The sequence below is a fragment of the Bos mutus genome, chromosome 16 (genome assembly GCF_027580195.1).
Source record: "Bos mutus isolate GX-2022 chromosome 16, NWIPB_WYAK_1.1, whole genome shotgun sequence".
Lineage (NCBI taxonomy): Eukaryota > Metazoa > Chordata > Mammalia > Artiodactyla > Bovidae > Bos > Bos mutus.
Window position 1 is genome coordinate 1,762,407 of NC_091632.1, and position 17,953 is coordinate 1,780,359.

Below are 17,953 nucleotides of genomic sequence, written 5' to 3' on the forward strand. Positions count from 1 at the left end.
AATATTTAGGGATTTTCTCCATATCTTCCTGTATTAATTTCTAGTTTATTTCTGTTGCGGTCAGAGAACATACTTGGTATGACCTTTTAAATGTATTGAGTTTTATTCATGGCCCAGAAGACAATCTTATTGAATAATAGTTTATTTGAAATGATGCATATTTGGCTGTGGTTAGGTGGAAGGTTCTGTAATTGTGGATTAGGTCAAGTTGGTTGATAGGGTTGTTCAAATTTCCTGTATCCTTATTCATTTTCTGACTACTTGTTCTATCAGTTGTTAACAGTGGGTATGGAAGTCGCTAATTGTGGATTTGCCCATTTCTCCTTAGAGTTCTATTAGTTTTTGCTTCATGTATTTTGAAGCTCTGTTATAAAGCATATAATGTTTAGAATTATTGTACAATAAAGCATTATCCAGCCCAAAATGTCAGCTGAGAATCTGTTCTCCAGGTCCTAGAGCAAGTCCCTTCCCCTCTCTTCAGTGCTCCTGAGTCGCAGGGTTTGCCAGCCTGGCCTGTGGGAACCAGCGCCATTCCCAGCTTGTGTGAGTGCTGAGCACTGTTCCCCTTAGCCATCTTGGTTCACTCTTCCCCAGCCTCACAGAGGTCCCTCACGCGTACGTGCTGATCAGCACTCAGCTGAGTGCCCGACGGGGATGTGCTTTAGGTCTCCAGAGTTCTTCCTCTGTGCATTCTTTCCTGTCTGTTTTCTGTCCTGTGAATTCAGCCTGCTGCACTCTCAGTATCACTGCGCCTTGACTCAGCCAGCCCATCAGGCTCCATATGGATTCCCTCTCCCTAGGCTGCCTGGAGATTCTCTTAAGGTAGCAAGCTGGGGCAGTCACAGGGATGACCTTGTTTATTTCCCACTTCACAGGGATCGTTGTCCTTCATTGCCTGATGTGCTATGTTTTATAAATAGTTGTTTCGTGTATTTTGTCTGGTGTTTGGATGTTTTAGGTGGGAGGGTGAATCCTGCCCTTGTTGCTTCATTTTGACTCCAAGCTGGTCTCTGGATTTTGGAGACCGACCTTGGGATGCTCTGTGGGTCCCATGGCAAACTCTATCTGTCCTGAAGCTTTGGGAATGAACACGTGCTTTGTCAGCTCACTATTCTTTTGAGAAATAGTTTTGGCTTATTGCTGGCCCTGATAGACTACATCTCTGACCACAGGATAACACATGACCTTGTAACCGCAGTTACTCATCACGACTGACAAGCCGTGAATTCAGGCCTGCCCAGCGGCACTCCATAATCAGCTGTGGGTGCTATCAGCGGGACTGGACTGAGTGACACCCATGGCTCACCTGCGTTCTCGTGGCAAGTCACTCAAGGCCCGAGGGTGTCCACTCCTGCTTCTCTGATGCTTCTTCCTCAGCTGACCCCTGTGGCCTCAGGGGGAGGTGACTGAGGAGGAGAACAGCCCAGACTGCGCTGAGGAACTCTTCCTGATACCCTGGCTCCCACCTGAAGGGACTCCCCTCGCACCGCAGCTCATTCTGGAGTGGCCCTCACATGGGGACAGATGCTGCCTGGGGTGAGTGCTTGGAGTTGGACAACTTGACTTGGAGAGACGGCCTGAGTTAAGGCCTAATTCGTGTGGCTTGGTCATGAACTTGGAAGGGATAAGATTCAAGAACTGGTGACAAGGAAGGAAGTTTAGAAAAAAGGTGTGTGGATGGGCCTCTTAGAATGTGCACAGAATGTGAAAATATTTGTGTTCCGCATGAATTTTACCAAGCTCCCTCTGGTAGTCAGGTAGACAAGATGGTCCCCTTTGTACGTTGAGATTCTCCCTCAGCCTCCCCCAGCGTTTGCTCAGTGGCTTGTGAACAGAGTGGCCACAGTGACCAGGTTGAGAGCCTGGCATAGCTCAGCCACGTCTTCTCACCAATGCTAAGCCGATCACTGCCATCGTTAAATGCCCAGCATTCCAAAAGCATGAACCAACCCTGAGCTCCTGACTTGCACCATAATCTAAAGGGATGTGTCAGCTGCTTTAGGCTAGGTTGGTTAATTCAGATAATTGCTTCAAATTTCCTTCTAATTGAGATGTAATGTGGCTCCTGATCCATGGAGGGGGCTACGGTTTGTTCTCCTGGAACAGACACTTGTTCCTGGAGGAAAGAGGGTCCCTGCTAACCAGGGTCATTTTTGTAATGGTGGAATCTGCAGCCCTTAGCTTGCTTACCCAAGGAATAGGTATCTGGTGAGCCAGGTTGTGGCAGAGAGATCTTACTGCTGGCCTGGGTCATCACCAGTGTCCAGAGACAGCCTGTGAACAGGGCTCAGCGTCTGTCGTGTTGGTGAGGGCAAAGCACTGTGGTGGTGGTGGTGGTGTGTGTGTGTGTGTGTTGCATGCCAACATCTCATCCTTCTGATCAGCTGGGGAGGGCTTTAAGGCAAGAAATGATTAAAGAGCTCTCAGATGGAAGGAGGAGTGTGAGGCAGCCTCTGATCCTTTGTCTATTCAGAGTCTAGCATGGTTTCTGTCACCGAGTGGTTTCATTTGTTGAATGACAAAAAAGAGGGAAAAAATGAATAAGTGGCTCTGTATATCCTTTGAGTTGGAAAGGATCTCAGATTATCTATTCCCATCTCGAATCATTCTGAGACTCTCTTTGTTAGCCTCCCCCAACTGGTAGTCACCTAATTTCTGCTTGTTATTATATGTAAGAATAGTTGTAGCTAAAATTTATCAAGTGCTTATTACTGTGAGGTGGTAGTTGTTATTCAGCCGCCAAGTCATGTCTGACCCTTTGCAACCTCATGGACTGCAGCACGCCAGGCCTCCCTTTCCATCACCATCTCCCAGAGTTTGACCAAGTTCATGTCCATTGAATTGGTGATGCCATCCAACCAACTCATCCTCTGTTCCCTTTTCCTCCTTCTGCTTTCAGTCTTGTTCAGCATCGGCATCAGGGTCTTTTCCAGAGTCGGCTGTTTGCATCAGGTGGGCAAAGTATTGGAGCATCAGCTTCAGTATCAGTCCTTCCAATGAGTATTCATGGTTATGAGGTACTCTACTTTACATGTACTAATCTCATATATGCCTCAAAATTTGAGGAGGCAATTATTATGCTTATGTACCAATGAGCAAACAATTTCAATTAACTTCCTCTGGTCACACAATTAGTAAGTGGCAGTAAGGAATTGAAGCCAGATATATCTGAGTCTCTAGCTTAAGCTCCTAAACACTACGCTGTACTGTTTGAATACATGCTGTGACAGAGGTCTCAGCACCTCACAAGAGGACGGTGCTATCATTAGCAGCTTGGATTGTTAGGTTTTCTTCCCTTGAGTGGAAACCCACCTCCCTGTAACTCATGGGCCCTGTTCTGAGTGTCCATCCTGACCCTGCTGAGAACCATTCTCCTTTGCCTTCTGCCATCTGAAGATGGCTCTCACAGGCTGCAAGTGGGGAAGGATTCCCTCTAGACCCCCACCCTGCTTTCTGGAGGTCTTGCTGAAGGGAGCCCAGGTTTACCAGTGGCCTCTGCATGTGGCTCTTAGGCTGAGCAAGGAGAGGCCTGACCAGGGCAGAGAGTTTCCGGACCATTGCCTCCTGTCTAGACACTATACTGTTATTAATGCCATTTCGCCTCCCATTAGCTTTTTTGGCAAGAGAAATTCTTCCGCTGCTCTGGCCTGTGTGGGTGAATTACTGTGGTGCTTAGCTCAAAGCAGGAACTATTATGAGAGGGTAAGAACTGCAAGCCCCCTGGGTCTGGCCTGAGTCATCCGTGCGTCTGGTCTCTGGGTCTAAGTGCTGGGCAGAGAGGAGGCAGGAGGGTTTGCCTTTGAGCTGGCTGTTCCTGGTTTGTCTGTGATGCTTAGCAACTGTCTCTGTTGGGGTGGAGCTGTGGTGTGTGTGTGGTGTGTGTGTGTGTGTGTGTGTACACACATGTGTTTGTGCGTGATGTGGCAGAGTAATCTTCTAGAACAGCTGTCGAGTGCCTGTCTTCACCTCACCTATCTGGACCTTTCCTTTCTTACCTTGGCTGTAACTGAATCTCATTTTACTGGAAAAACCTTCTTGCAGGCTGAGCTGAGCTCTGCACGTGAGATGACCTCTGGACCACCCCCTGCATCCCCTCCAGTGCCCAGTGCAAAGAGATGACCGAGGAGGCTGCATCTGTGTGCAGCCCAGGAGGTCCCCAAAGCCCGCTTCTGGTAACCTGGCCAAGACCGCAGGCCTCGGCCAATAATAGTGTCACACGAGCCCAGGTGAAGTGCGCTGAGACCCCTGTGTGTGTGGAGCTGGTTGTCACTCTCTGCTAATATGCGCCTTGCAGGAGAGCCCATACTAATCGCCTCAGATTTCCTCCTAATTAAGATGTACTGTGGACTTCTCTGGCCGTCCAAAGGTTAAGAACCACCTGCCAGTGCAGGGAATTCCCTGGCTGGGGAAGATTCCACATGCCGTGGGGCAACTGCACTTGTGCACACAGCCACTGAGCGCGCGCCTGGAGCCTGGCTCCGCAGCAAGAGAAGTCACTGCGGTGAGGAGCCCGCACACCAGAGGAAGTGGCCTCTGCTTGCCGCAACTAGGGGAAGCCCAAGTGCAGCAACAGAGGCCCAGTGCAGCCAAAGAAAACTGCAGTGCGGCTCCCGATGCGCAGAAAAGGAGGCGGGAGGCCTTGGACGTGCTGTCCGACCCTCCCAGGTCCTGAAGCGGGTAACCGTTGGGGAGCCAAGGTGCCCGGGACCGAGTGAAGGGTGCGGTGGGCTCTTTGGGCCCCCACCACGGTGCCCTCGGTTAGCCACATGACAAAGAAAGGAGCGCGTTCCACCTGCCTGCCACAGGAGAGGCTGGGGAGCGCTGGGGAGCAGAAACAGCCTGGGCTCTGTGGCATGGCAGTGCCGTGATGTACACAAACCTGGGCACTGGGACGGACCCCTGTCTGCCCTCCTCTCCCCAAATTGCTGCCCTTCCCTTCTGAATGTTCCCGGTCCAGGGCTTGCTATTTCTCTGCTGTGAGGGAGAGATTCAGGATGCTGCAGGGGAGACTGTTGTCTTGCCAGATCTCTACACGCCATGCAGAATGGCCCGTTAGAGCCCAGCTCTGAGGTGCACCACTTTTGTACCTGGGGCCTTGGGCCTCTTGGCCAGGGGGCCCCCTAGGCAAATGGCCATAGGTCACAGCTGTCTCCTAGCAATGGGGGTAGGGCCAGAGGGGACAGAGCGTGATCACTGTGCACAGTCTGGGAAGCCAGAGGAGGTGGAAGAAGCCATAAACTCTTCATCACTCAGGGTCACAAGACTGGGGACGGCCAGATAAATTCAAATATCCTGATAGTCCAGAGCTTTGGAACAGTTCCCCAAGGAACTCCAGGGTTTATGCTTCATCTGTATGGTCCCTATCCCCTTTTTGGAGTATCCTCATTTCCCCATAACTTTGGGGGACACTAAAAGCCAAATGGATGTGAGAGTTGAACTGTGAAGAAGGCTGAGCGCCAAAGAATTGATGCTTTTGAACTGTGGTGTTGGAGAAGACTCTTGAGAGTCCCTTGGACTGCAAGGAGATCCAACCAGTCCATTCTGAAGGAGATCAGCCCTGGGATTTCATTGGAAGGAATGATGCTAAAGCTAAAACTCTAGTACTTTGGCCAACTTTGGCCAACTTCTCTCTCATGTGAAGAGTTGACTCATTGGAAAAGATTCTGAAGCTGGGAGGGATTGGGGGCAGGAGGAGAAGGGGACGACAGAGGATGAGATGGCTGGATGGCATCACTGACTCGATGGACGTGAGTCTGAGTGAATTCAGGAGTTGGTGATGGACAGGGAGGCCTGGCGTGCTGGGATTCATGGGGTCACAAAGAGTCGGACACGACTGAGCGACTGAACTGAACTGAACTGAAAAGCCAAAAGACAAGGATAAGGTTAAAAGGGGGGTGGAAGGAAGCCAATCCCCTGTACCTCCCAGGTCTCATCAGCCTCCTGACTAAAGCCTCCAGTGCTTTTATTCACACACTAATTCACTCATCAAAAATTTGTTATGAGCACCTACCCTGAGCCAGGCAGTGTTCTAGGAGCTGGGAGAAACACGGACAAGACTCTGCTCACAGGACCTAGTGTCCTAGGGACACGAGGCACCACGGAACATAACCTGCAGCACAGTCCCGAGATGATCCCCATGGTAATACTTAGAATCCTGGAGGCCATGGGAGGCTTCCTGGAGGAAGTGACATCTCAGCTGAGACCCAGAGGATGCCAAGAACTAGTTAGATGAAGAGAGGAGAGAGAGTGTTGTGGGGGAGACTGATCCAAGCTGAGAGAACATTACGTACAAAAGCCCAACAGAGACCAAGTGTGGCACGTTCTAGCAATCGGAACGCATTTGTGTGGCTGGATCTCGGAGTAGGAGGGAGGGACACAGCAGATGCACCGAGAGCCGGGCAGGGCTGGGATGTGAAGGGCTGTGACTGCGTCAAGGAGTTCAGTCCGAGGGCAGTAGGAGCAGTGAACCACTTTCAGTAGGGAAGTGAGAGGACGGGGTTTGCATGTTCAAAGGCGCCCGCTGCCTGCTGCTGAGCCCGCACAAAACAAGGGCGGCAGGGGACCGGTTGCCGGCTGCTGGGGGCTTGGGGAGCTGGCAGCAGCGTGGACTTCCACGCTCGTTGAGAAGGAGGAGCTCCCCACCCAGTCTCTCCCCCATCACCCCTTGCCACGCAGGCAGCTCAGCGTGGGGGCAGCGGCCCACTCCTGTCCTCGCCCGGATCTGTCCCGCTGCTGGGTGCTCCTGTTACTTGAGCACCGTTGCGCTTGGGGATTTGTTTTGCGGGCTACCTGGGAAGACTTTGTTGCTTTTCTTCCTCCCTGGCCTGCTGGAGAGCTGAGGGCTGAGGGATGACGTGAGACCTCTGAGGATAAGGCCAGAAAGGACAGGACAGCAAGCATTGTGAGGTCCAAGCTCCTCATCAAACCCAGAGATGCTGGGAGCCCCTCCTTCTTGGCGACTCCTTAAGAGCAAAGCAGGATGGAGCGACTGGGACCCTAGTTCACCACTGGTGGGAATGTGAAACGGTGCAGCTGTTGTGCTGAAACAGCACAGCGATACCTCAAAAACATCAAAAATAGAATTGCCATATGATCCAGGAAGCTCACTTCTGGGTATATATAGAAAAGAACTGAAAGCAGCATCTCCAAGAGATATTTGCACGCCCATGTTCACAGCAGCATTATTCACAATAACCAAAAGGTGGAAGCAATGCAAGCGTGCACCAACGGATGAATGGATGAACAAAGTGCGGTGTATACACACAATGGCGTGTCAGCCTTCAGAAGGAAAGGCGTTCTGACACGTGAAGTGCATGGATGAACTTTGAAGACATTATGTAAATGAAAGGAGCCAGTCCCAAAAGACTGTGCAGTTGCCATACCTGGAGTAGCCAAATTCACAGAAAGAGAAAGTAGAAATGGTGGTTTCCAGGGCTTGTGCGGAGGGGGAAATGAGGAGTCATTGCTTGTCTTCTTTGAAGATTTCTTTCTTTCTTTCTTTTATTTTTGGCTGCGGTGGGTCTTGGTCGCTGCACGCAGGCTTTCTCTAGTTGCGGTGAGCAGGGCTCCTCTCCGTCGCCATGTGAGGACTTCTCGTGATGGTGGCTTCTCTCGTGGTAGGACACGGGCTCCAGGCACACGGGCTCAGTAGTCGCGGCTCCTGGGCTGCAGAGAGCTGGCTCAGCAGCTGTGGCGCCTGGGCTTAGTTGATCTGCAGCACGTGGCATCGTCTGGGACCAGGGATTCAACCAGTGTCCCTTGCGTTGCAAGGCGATTTTTAACCACTGGACCTCTGGGGAAGACCAAGGAGTCATTGCTTAAAGGGAACTGAGATTCTGTTTTGCAAGATGAGAAAGTTGTGGAGGTGGTTGTACAACAGTGTGAATATCTTGAACACTTCTGAGCTGTATACTTAGAACTGGTTTTGCGTGTGTGCTAAGTCGCTTCAGTGGTGTCTGACTCTTTCTGATCCCGTGGATTTTAGCCCACCAGGCTCCTCCATCTGTGGGATTCTCAAGGCAAGAATACTGGAGTGGGTTGCCATGCCCTCCTCCAGGGGATCTTCCCAACACAGGGATCAAACCCAGGTCTCCTGCATTGACAGGCACATTCTTCACCACAATACTACATTTTATGTTGTGTGTTTTAAACCACAATTTAAAATGAAAATTTTAAAAATCAGATAATTTAAATTAAAAATAGAGCAAAGCAGGGGCCAGGGGGTGGGGGTATAAACAGCTCCCCATTTCTGAGGGCGTAGGAAGGGAGAGGTCGGCCTGTATTCTGACTCTCCTCCCCTGAGCAGCCCTAGGTGAGGACTCTGATTCCCAGGGGTCCCCTTGCCTTCACGGGGTCGGGGAGGACATGAGGTGGCTGTCGGGGCAGCAGGAGAAGTACTTGAATGTTGAGCTGGGACCCAAATGGCCAAGGTCACAGCTGTGGCTTCCCCATTGCACCCCACCCCCCCACACACACACACGCGCACACACACACACACACACACATTGCATCTGCTCTGAGCACATACTTTCAACTGACTTTCCCCTCAACACTAGTCCTAGCTTGTCTCTTCTCGTAAATACAGTGGGGAGGCTGAGAGGTGGAGGCGTGACATTGCCTTGGTCCCACACTCATCTAGAGGTGTGTCTGGCTCCCTGTTTCTCCTCCCTGCTCTGTCTCTCCACGAGATCTTAGCCACAAGGCCGAGAAGCAATCTCTTTGATTCTCCAGAGAACTGAGCTGAGGTCCCGCTGAAGACCCGGGTTGGGTTTCTTGGTGGGTGGGAAGCTCTTTTCACCCACATGGCGGGGAAGCGGCCGTTGGCTCCCCTTTGCCTTCCTCACCCCTCCTCAGGCTGAGGCAGCCAGACCCACTGGCGTCCCAGGATTGTGCTGTTGGCGCGCCCCCAGACGGGCTGGACCAACGTAACCAGGGCCTTGAGTGTTTCCTCGGCCACCTCAGGCGTTCTCCGGCCCTCGGCCTTCCTCTGCCATTTGGTGTGGTCCATTGCTTGCTTAAGTTCCTGGGATCTTGACCAGAAACACGGGGTGTGCTGGATAGGTCAGGTGCGCTTGGCTTTCCTAAATTTGGGGGCCTCTTGACTAGGATGTGATGAGTATCCACAGAGGAGTCAGGAAGGAAGACGGGTGGTGTGTGTACATTCTTCTTGAAAAACAAGCCTTTTCCTGACAAAACCTTCCCTGGCCTCTCCAGACTTCACTGGTTCTCCTCTTCTGAAGCCAGAATCTGTGTTCCCCTTAACCCAACTTTTGATCGTCACTGCTGTGCGCTACTGGCATAATGTAGAAATTCTTTTATTGGGTAAAACTGAACTCCTTAACCAAATGATAGATTCTTAGAGAGAAACAGTCTTTATTTCTTTACTTTTGCAACAGGATCTTAAAGTGAAATTGAAGTTGCTCAGTCGTGTCCGACTCTTTGCGGCCCCATGGATGGTAGCTTACCAGGCTCCTCCATCCATGGGATTTTCCAAGTAAGAATACTGGAGTGGGTTGCCACTTCCTTCTCCAGGAGATCTTCCCAACCCAGGGATCGAACTCGGGTCTCCCACATTACAGGCAGACGCTTCACCATCTGAGCCACCAGGGAAGGAACACGATCTTAAAGAGGGTCTTTGTTTTGTACAGCTATTACAGTGCTTCCTCCATTTCCCATGGGTGTCTCAATTTTGGGTGTCCAAATCATTTACTTTTGAGGTGACTACTGTGTATAATCCTTGTGGATTTTCTCTTCTTCATTGTTAACTGGTGTCCCCACCCCAGTGTTAATTCTTCAGTGGCTTTGTGGGTGATTTAAATATTTCTCTAACACTTTTCAACATTAAATATTTCTCTAACATTTTGTCAACAGCATTAAAATCTGCATTTTGGGGGCAAGATATGCAGTTTTACTTTGCAATGGGCTCGTATCTTATTTGTTTCCTGCTAACCTCCCACAGTCAGCAGAGCCTGAACAAAGACCTTTGCCCCAGGGATGAAGTCAGCCTGAGGCTACAGAACAAAACTGAGTGAGGGTTAAGGTTAGAGTGTGGTCAATTCATTGTGCTTTTGTTTTACGTTGACTTTTGTGTCCTGGCACAACCTGTGAAAGCTGATGAATTAATACTCGGTTACCAAGAACCTCTACATTGCCTTTCCGACACTTCGATGGTAATCAGAAAGCACTCTCAACATGCAGCTGTAATCACCAACCCCCCATCCCACCACGGAAGGCAGCTGTGCACAGCTGAGCCCACGTGGGCAAGGAGGCCTGGTGCGAGTTGAGAGCTAATGAGTGGGAGTCAAAGGGCTCTGCTTCTGTTCAGTCTGAGGGAAAACTTTTTAAAAGGTAGAAATGTTAAACCCCATGGGCCGCCTTGTGAGGTAAGGAGCTCTCTTAGTATTGAAGCTAGGATGAAATGATGGGGTGGTTGTGGAAAGAGCTCCTAAGGCAGAGAGGAGGAGAGGCTGAGAACTTCCAAAGCTGAGAGGCGATTATTCCAGCTCCTCTGTGCTATGGCACGAACTCCTGTGGGCAGGATTGGATTCTATTCATTCTTGTACCCCCTCCAGAGCACCTCACAAATAGAGCAACTTGGTTGTGCTGTGCTCAGTCGTGTCCGACTCTTGTGACCCCACGGCCTGTAGCCCACCAGGCTCCTCTGTCCATGGGATTCTCCAGGCAAGAACACTGGAGTGGGTTGCCATTTCATTTTCCAGGGGATCTTCCCGACCCAGGAACCGAACCGGAGTTTCCTGCATCGCAGGCAGATTCTTTACCAACTGAGCTATGAGGAAAGCCTAGCAACTTGGTTGATGGTTAGTAAATGAATGACTGACGGTGTGCGTTGAATGAATGAACCAGTTCTCATCTTCCAAATGGTCCTCAGCACCTGGCCCTTCCAGCAGTCAATTCAAGGTTACGTTTCCCCACAGTCCTTCCCAGGGGAACCAGAGTGGGTGATGGGGCCCTGAGGAAAGAATAGAGGTCATGAAACAGCGGCAGCTGGGCGGCTTGTACAGGGTGTTTTAAATGTGCTGAGCTCCTGCTACAGTGGCTCTCAACCTTGACTGTACGTTTAAGTCACCCGGGAACTTTTTTGAAAAAGTAGTAATGTCTGTTTCTCACCTCTGGAGACTCTGATTTAATTGGTCTGTGATGCTGGGCACCACTTTTCAAAGCTCCCTAGGTGGTTCCAATGCACAGTCAAGGTGGAGACCACTACCATACTAAGTGCCGGGGGATTTACATCTATTTTCTCATTTAATCCTCACAAGAACTCGCAAGGTAGGTCAGTGCTTCTCAGAGAGTGGTCCTGGACCAGCGGCACCCTCTTGAGAGCTTGTGTTAGAAATGCAAATTCTCAAGCTTCACTCCAGATTTGAGGGTGCGCCCCGCAGTCTGCGCTTCAGTTGCCCTCCAGGTGACTCTGATGTGTGCTCAGGCTGAGAACCATGGAGGTGCTAGCAGCCCTCCGTCACAAATGAGCCAGACAGGTGTAGTCAGTAGCCAAGGTCTCAGGGATGGTAAGGATCACCACGAGGATTTATTTTTGTTTATTTGACTGCACTGGATCTTAGATGACGCACGTGGGCTGTTCCTTTGGTGCACGGGCTTCTCTCTAGTTGTGGCAAACGAGCTCAGTTGCCACGTGGCACGTAGGATCTGAGTTCCTTGACTAGAGATACAACCTGCATCCCCTACATTGGAAGGTGGATTCTTAAGCATTGGGCCACCAGGGAAGTCCTCACGGCAGAGGTTTAAATTCAGGTGTATGGCTGTGTAGACACCACACTGCTGTGGGGAGGTGACTGGGTTCTCTTGCTGGCCTTGGGTTGATGATTCTTTCTCTTTCTCTTTGCTTGATGCCAACACATAGCTCCATCTGGAGCCCAACTGCTCTTGTCCTGGGGAAGCAAAGGGCAGAACATCCCAGGATTCATTCTAAAACAGTTTTATTAGGTGCTTAAAATAGCTTCTGGCAGATGGCGTGTAGAATGGGGACTGGAACAGAGCTGCAAATGACATTTACAAAGTTGTGTGTGTTTGTGCAAACACATGGACATGCACGTGTGCACACAGCTTGTGTGTGTGTGCATAAGGGGTCAGAGAAGTTGAGGAACTGGGGAAGGGGTCTAAAGGAGAAATAGAACAGAATGGATGACTCTAGTCTACTCAGGATTAAAGAGAAGGGCTTCAGCCTGGGTTTCCCAGGGAACTTCGGTGAATCCCGTGCCTTCCCTGGGCACATGCTTGTCAGATGGGTGCTGCTCAGTGGCTGAGTGAGCTCTCCTGGGGCTCTCAGGGCTGGGGGACCCATGGAGCTGAAGTGGGGGGTGCTGTGGAGTTCCAGGGAGCTTATAGGTTTTGATGAGTTGAAAGCTTGACGCTTTGTTTGGTTAGGGGCAGACAATGTTTGCAAATGAAAATGCTGAGAATTCATCTTCCTCATTTTAAAGGAAATGTCTATATGAGGAAATCTGAATCCATTTAGTTTAAAAATCCACCTTCCAGTGCAGGGGATGCAGGTTCGATCTCCAGTCAAGGTACTAAGATCCCACATGCCACACGTCAACTGAGCTCGCTTGTTACAATGGAAGAGAAGCCCACACACCGAAGGATGGGGGATGTTCATCAACCTAATCCTCCCGGACAGACCCACAAGTTGTGGGTGGCCCTGTTTCCTGTGGTAACTCCCAGCAAAAGACCTACAGCTGTGAGTGGGACTCTAGGACCCTCTAATGCAGTAATCCTTGGTCTTTCTGGATTTGAGGCCCATTGCAGTCTTACTAAATCCAAGGTGCCCTTTCTCCAGAAAATGTCACATATGCATGTGCACAGAAAAATTTGCCAGGCTTTCAGAGAGGCCCATGGACTCTCCAAGTCCATCTGTGAATGACTGACTCTAACGGAGGGCTCTGAGGAGAGTGCCCATCCGTCTCCCAATGACAAGTCCAGCCCTGAGTGGAGAGAGCCGGTCCCTCTCCTCCTCTCACTGTGAAATGCACAGAGATAATGATATTGAGGCCATTAGAAGGCAGGGGCTTAGGCCAGGGGACTCTGGGAGGCTGGCTTCAGCTGAAGGAGGTGGACTTTGCCATGCCCTGGCCTCCGAGCCCCGTAGCTGGGCACTGCCCCGGCGTGGCCCTCTCTGCTGTGGCTCTGCTGCCTGGGCCAGCCCACCCCATGGTCCTGGAGCCCATCTGTGGGCTGTTGCTCCTGGCACCACTCACCAGCTCCTGTGAGCCAGTCAGTACAAGGGACTCCATCTCCTCTCTCCTCTGCAGTCAGTACCTGGTTATGTCCATCCAGCTTCGCCCCCTGCCCCCATCCTGAGAGGAGCACACATCACTCACTCTGTGTTCGGGATGTAGAGCACGGTGTGGGTAGGTGAGCAGAGCACGGGGATTCAGAATTAGAAGACCGGGCTCAAACTCCCATTCTACCTTTATTGGTTGTGTGACGTTGGGTAAGCTTAAATTTTCCAAGTCCCAGTTTCCTTACCTGTAGAATGGGAATAATAATCGTATCTGTACAGTACAACTCATTATGACTAAGAGCAAGAGAGAAAGCACATAGCAATAAGCTTAGTAACAGGCCACCACATACTGCACCTTGTTCTTATCATGTAGGTGAGCCTGGGTTCTTTCTTCCCTCAGAGGCTGACAGCCTGATGCTTTTTGAGTCCTGAGGGTAGCAATGAAGGAATGAGGGATCGCTCCTTAGTGTTTCCTCAACCAACTGGTGTTTTCTTGTTGCCAAGGGAGCTGCCATTTCCAACCCTGGCTCTTCCGCTCTAAGACATTCACAAGCAAGACAAGCAGGTCTCTTTTTGTGCACAGCAGTGGTGGGGGCTATGGCAGAGGGAACTCTGGGTTCTCTGGCTCGGGACTGTAGGAAGGGAAACCGGAGGGGCACAGAGGCTTGGAGTGTGTGGTGGAGACTGGCGGTGGGGACGCTGGTTGACAGCTGTGGCGGGCAATGCAAGGTCGTAAGGAGCAGAGCCAGCTTTTGGATGAAGCTGAAAGGAGAATGGACACTGTGGTATGAGAATGACGTGGGCCACTGGGTCAGAAGGGGGCCACGGGGACCGTGTTCTCTAAGGGATGCCATAAAACGGGCACAGAGGCCAGAGGAAGCAGTAGGAGGACTTGGTGCATTGCTTGGCTCAAAGTGGAGCCTGTGATGCATTCCCGACTTGGCCAGCTGATGTCTGAGCTCAGACGAAAAGGAAGCTCATGGGCAAAGGCTGCTCTGGATGTGATTCTGATCAACAGAGAACTGACTGATGAGGAGAGACAACGGAACCTCCAGGGGAAGCCACTGTGGAATTTTAGAGTTCACAGTATCTAAGGATGCAGAGGGAGAGGGGGCAAAATCAGACACCCGGGCTTCTAAAAGGCATGTTCCAAAAATTCAGAGAAAAGAATTAGAAGCTGTGGTTGATTCTCAAGAGAATATAGTTCAAGAGATTTTAAAACTGAAGGCCTGACAATAAAGCCACAAATTATCCTGAGTTTAAAAAAAAAGAGGGCAGCATCTAAAAATAGCTGTGGCTGCACAGAGAGTTCTCTAAAATCTGCACACAGATTTTAGAAGTGTCCGTGTTCTGGAAATCTATTGACACACTTTAAAAGTACATACATTTGAATATAGTACAGCAGTAGTTAAGACTGAGTTTTTTGGAATTAGCGTTTGAATCCTGACTTTGCCACCTACTTGCTGTGCGACCTTGGATAAGTCCTTTAGTTTTTCTGAGCTCTGATACCTAAATTTGTAAAATGGGGATAATTGCACCCACTTTATTTATTTACATGTTTATCTGTTTATCTTTGGCTGCTGGGCCTTCGCTGCCGGACGAGGGCCTTCTCTAGCTGTGGAGCGCAGGCTTCTCACTGTGGCGGCGTCTCTCGTTGAGGGGCACGGGCTCTACAGCGTGTAGGCTGTCTTGTTGCAGCTCACAGGCTCTACAGCCTGGACCTCAGGAGCTGTGGTACAGGGTTAGTTGCCCCAAAGCATGTGGAATACTCTTGGACCAGGGATTGAACCCGTGCCCCCTGCATTGGCAGGTGGATTCCTAACTACTGGACTGCCAGGGAAGTCCTGTACCCACTTCATAAGGTAGCTGTGGCTGAAATGAAGTGGTCCGTCGAAGTCCCTACTAGAGTGGCTGCTGCTGCTGCTGCTGCTGCTAAGTCGCTCAGTCGTGTCCGACAGCCTACCAGGCTCCTCCGTCCATGGGATTTTCCAGGCAAGAGTATTGGAGTGGGGTGCCATTGCCTTCTCCACTAGAGTGGCTAGCATATGGTAAATGCTCAACGTTAGCCATTATTACCGTTCTATTAAAAAATACAAAACACTTGCAATCAAAGGGCATCTGTAAAAGGATAGCCCAAATGGGTAACAATTGTACTAGGAGGCGAGGGATGTGTGTGAAACCTATGAGGAGCACACAAGGGTTCTTTTGGCAAAACCATCCAGTAGGAAGGTAGACTTCAGGCCTGGAACAGCCAATGGGCTGTCATCGAGTTGCTTCTGCAGCGTTTTTGCAACACTCCACGGCAATGCGTTGTCAGGGAATGGGCAGGATAAGGACTCCCGCCTCTGCTGTTTCTCCCTTGGAATGACTAACGTGCTTGAATGGCAAACATAATTAAGATGGAATTAAGGCCAGTGAAGATCATCCCTCACTACCTTGCGTAAATTCCAGTCTCTGTTATGAGGCAGGCACTGGCAGAACTAGCAGACTTGATGGTGGAGTCTTGACCTAGTGAGCTGCCGTGAAGAGTCACAGGGAGAATGAGAGGGGTCAGGAGCCTGCAAAAAAGTAAGTGAGGCTTTGATTTTCAAAAATGGGGGAGAGGATAGACTTAGGAAACGGGCACATTAGTGTGCGTCTCTGCCAAAGTTCTAGAAGCGATGGTTAAGCTGAGGCCATTGCTGCTGTGGCCTCCTGAGTGGCCTCTCTGCGCTGCCCTTGGCCTCCCCACACGCCTGTGATCTGAGGAACCACATGAGTCAAATCCGGCCACGTCTGCTCAGCTCCGTCCAGTGTCTCCCCTCTCACTGGAAGGAAAACTTTGAGTCTTCACAGGAGCTTACAAGGCCCGGCCCCACCCCCAGGCTATTCCCTTCCCTCAGGGCTCACAGTTCCTCTCCCTCCGCCCTCCTCCTTGCTCTGCGCTTCCTGCCTGCCTTCTCCCTTGGGACCACTCTTCCTCCAAGATAACTGGTTGGTTCCCTCCCCCAAAGTGTTGCTCAAACGTCAGCTTCTCAGCAAGGCCTTTCCTGAGCCCTCCAATGTAACGTCCCCACCCCAATTCACCCTCCTCCCTGACTCAAGCTTTTCTCCATGGTATTTGCTACTACCCAAAAGGCTACATATCCTTACTTATCTGTCCTGTTCATCAACTTTCTTCACTCACTAAAATGCAAGGTTTATGGACTCTGAGAGTTTATCTGCATCCCCAGTTGCTCGAACTGTGTCAACTGCATAGTCATGTTCATTAAATGTTCGTTGATGGGAAGGCAGAAAGGAGAACAGCAGAAAAGAAGGTGGCTGGTAGGCTGAGAAAGAGGTCACTAGACCAGCATGACCAACCATCCCAGTTTTCCCAGCACAGAGAGTTTCTGAAACAAGGGACTTTCAGTGCTGAGGCCAGGAAAGACCCAGTTGGTCATGCTACGCTAGGTCAGCCCGGCTCACTGACTCCTGAGCATGGGGACTGGTCTGAGGGCTTGCAGCACTGCCTTACACTCACTCTATCCTTGTGTTGGCAGAGCCTCCCATGAAGTCGGTCTCGTGGGAGAATGCAGGGACGTGGGCTGCAAGAGGGTGGGTTTAAGTGGTTTGTAGGTGGCTGAGCATCTCAGATGTGTTGGTGGATGGGTCCATGCAGTGGGAAGGCCGCTGTGGTGAGCCACAGAACCACATCCTGGCCTCTGCATCTTCACCACCTGGGCCGCAGATGAGGACAGAGAGACAAGGTTGGATCCTGCAGAGGCGTGTCCTAGCCAGGGACAAGTCAGCAAGTCTGAGCTGGCTTTGGAAATCATCTCAATAGATGGAAATGATAGGCCCAATGTAACAACCTGAAATTCAAACAGTGACAAATACTGCTTCCTATTTAGCATTTTTTAAAAAGCAATCTTAAATATCCAGAAGAGACCAGGCTAAATAGCTGCTCTGTTTGTCTTAACCCCAGCATGTTTTGTTGCCCACACACCCAGTCTAGTTGGAAAGCTAAGACTTTGAATGGCACTTAGGTTGAATTAATAGAGATACAGGGCGTGAGTCCCACTGTTCTCCCACTTGGTCGCAACACACCTGAGCCACGTGCCCGGCTCTGTACCAGGGTAGAGGCTCTCATTTGATCAGTTTCTAGCTATTCCGGGACACGGCAACCCCAAAGTGTCTATCCCTCCCCTTCACAGCTGGCTTCAGCCTGGCAGCATCAGCTCTCTTTCCAGGAGAAAAGAGGCCGCTCACCACCATCCTTCCCCAGCTCACCTAACTTCTCTGGAGGCAGCCACATGCTCAGGACCAGGGAATTCAGTTGAGACCGGGTTAAATCACCATAATGCCTTTCCCCCCAGAAGAAGGGATCACTTTCAAGGACTCAGTGCAGGGAACTCCCGAGGACATGGAGCCAGAGCAGCACCCCTTTCCCTCAGGGCTCCCTGCCTGTAACTCAGGAGTCTTTGGGAAAGGAAAGTAGCAAAGATGTTTTTCATCTTCCAGCCTTTCACCCTCCAACCCCAGGCACCTTTACAAGCATTTGCACTTGCAGGATCTGAGGTGTGCTGGGGTCACTTTTGGGGTTGTTATGATTGAGCCTGAGCTCTTAGAGGCGTTCTGGGTGGGAGTTCTGAGGTGGCAAAGGAGGTGTTGCTGGGAGATGGCTGCAGGGCTCACAGGGCTCTGGGTGCTTATATAAAGGACCTGCACCTGGAT

General features: G+C 50.7%; 1 long non-coding RNA gene across 1 annotated transcript in view; it reads left to right on the forward strand.

The window, feature by feature from the left end:
* Positions 1–1,221: 1,221 nt before the first annotated feature.
* LOC138991218 (uncharacterized) overlaps positions 1,222–17,953 on the forward strand; it is a 37,859-nt gene continuing 21,127 nt past the window's right edge. The window contains exon 1 of the long non-coding RNA XR_011467177.1: positions 1,222–1,536. This is a non-coding gene — a long non-coding RNA (uncharacterized lncRNA). The remainder of the gene's footprint in view (positions 1,537–17,953) is intronic.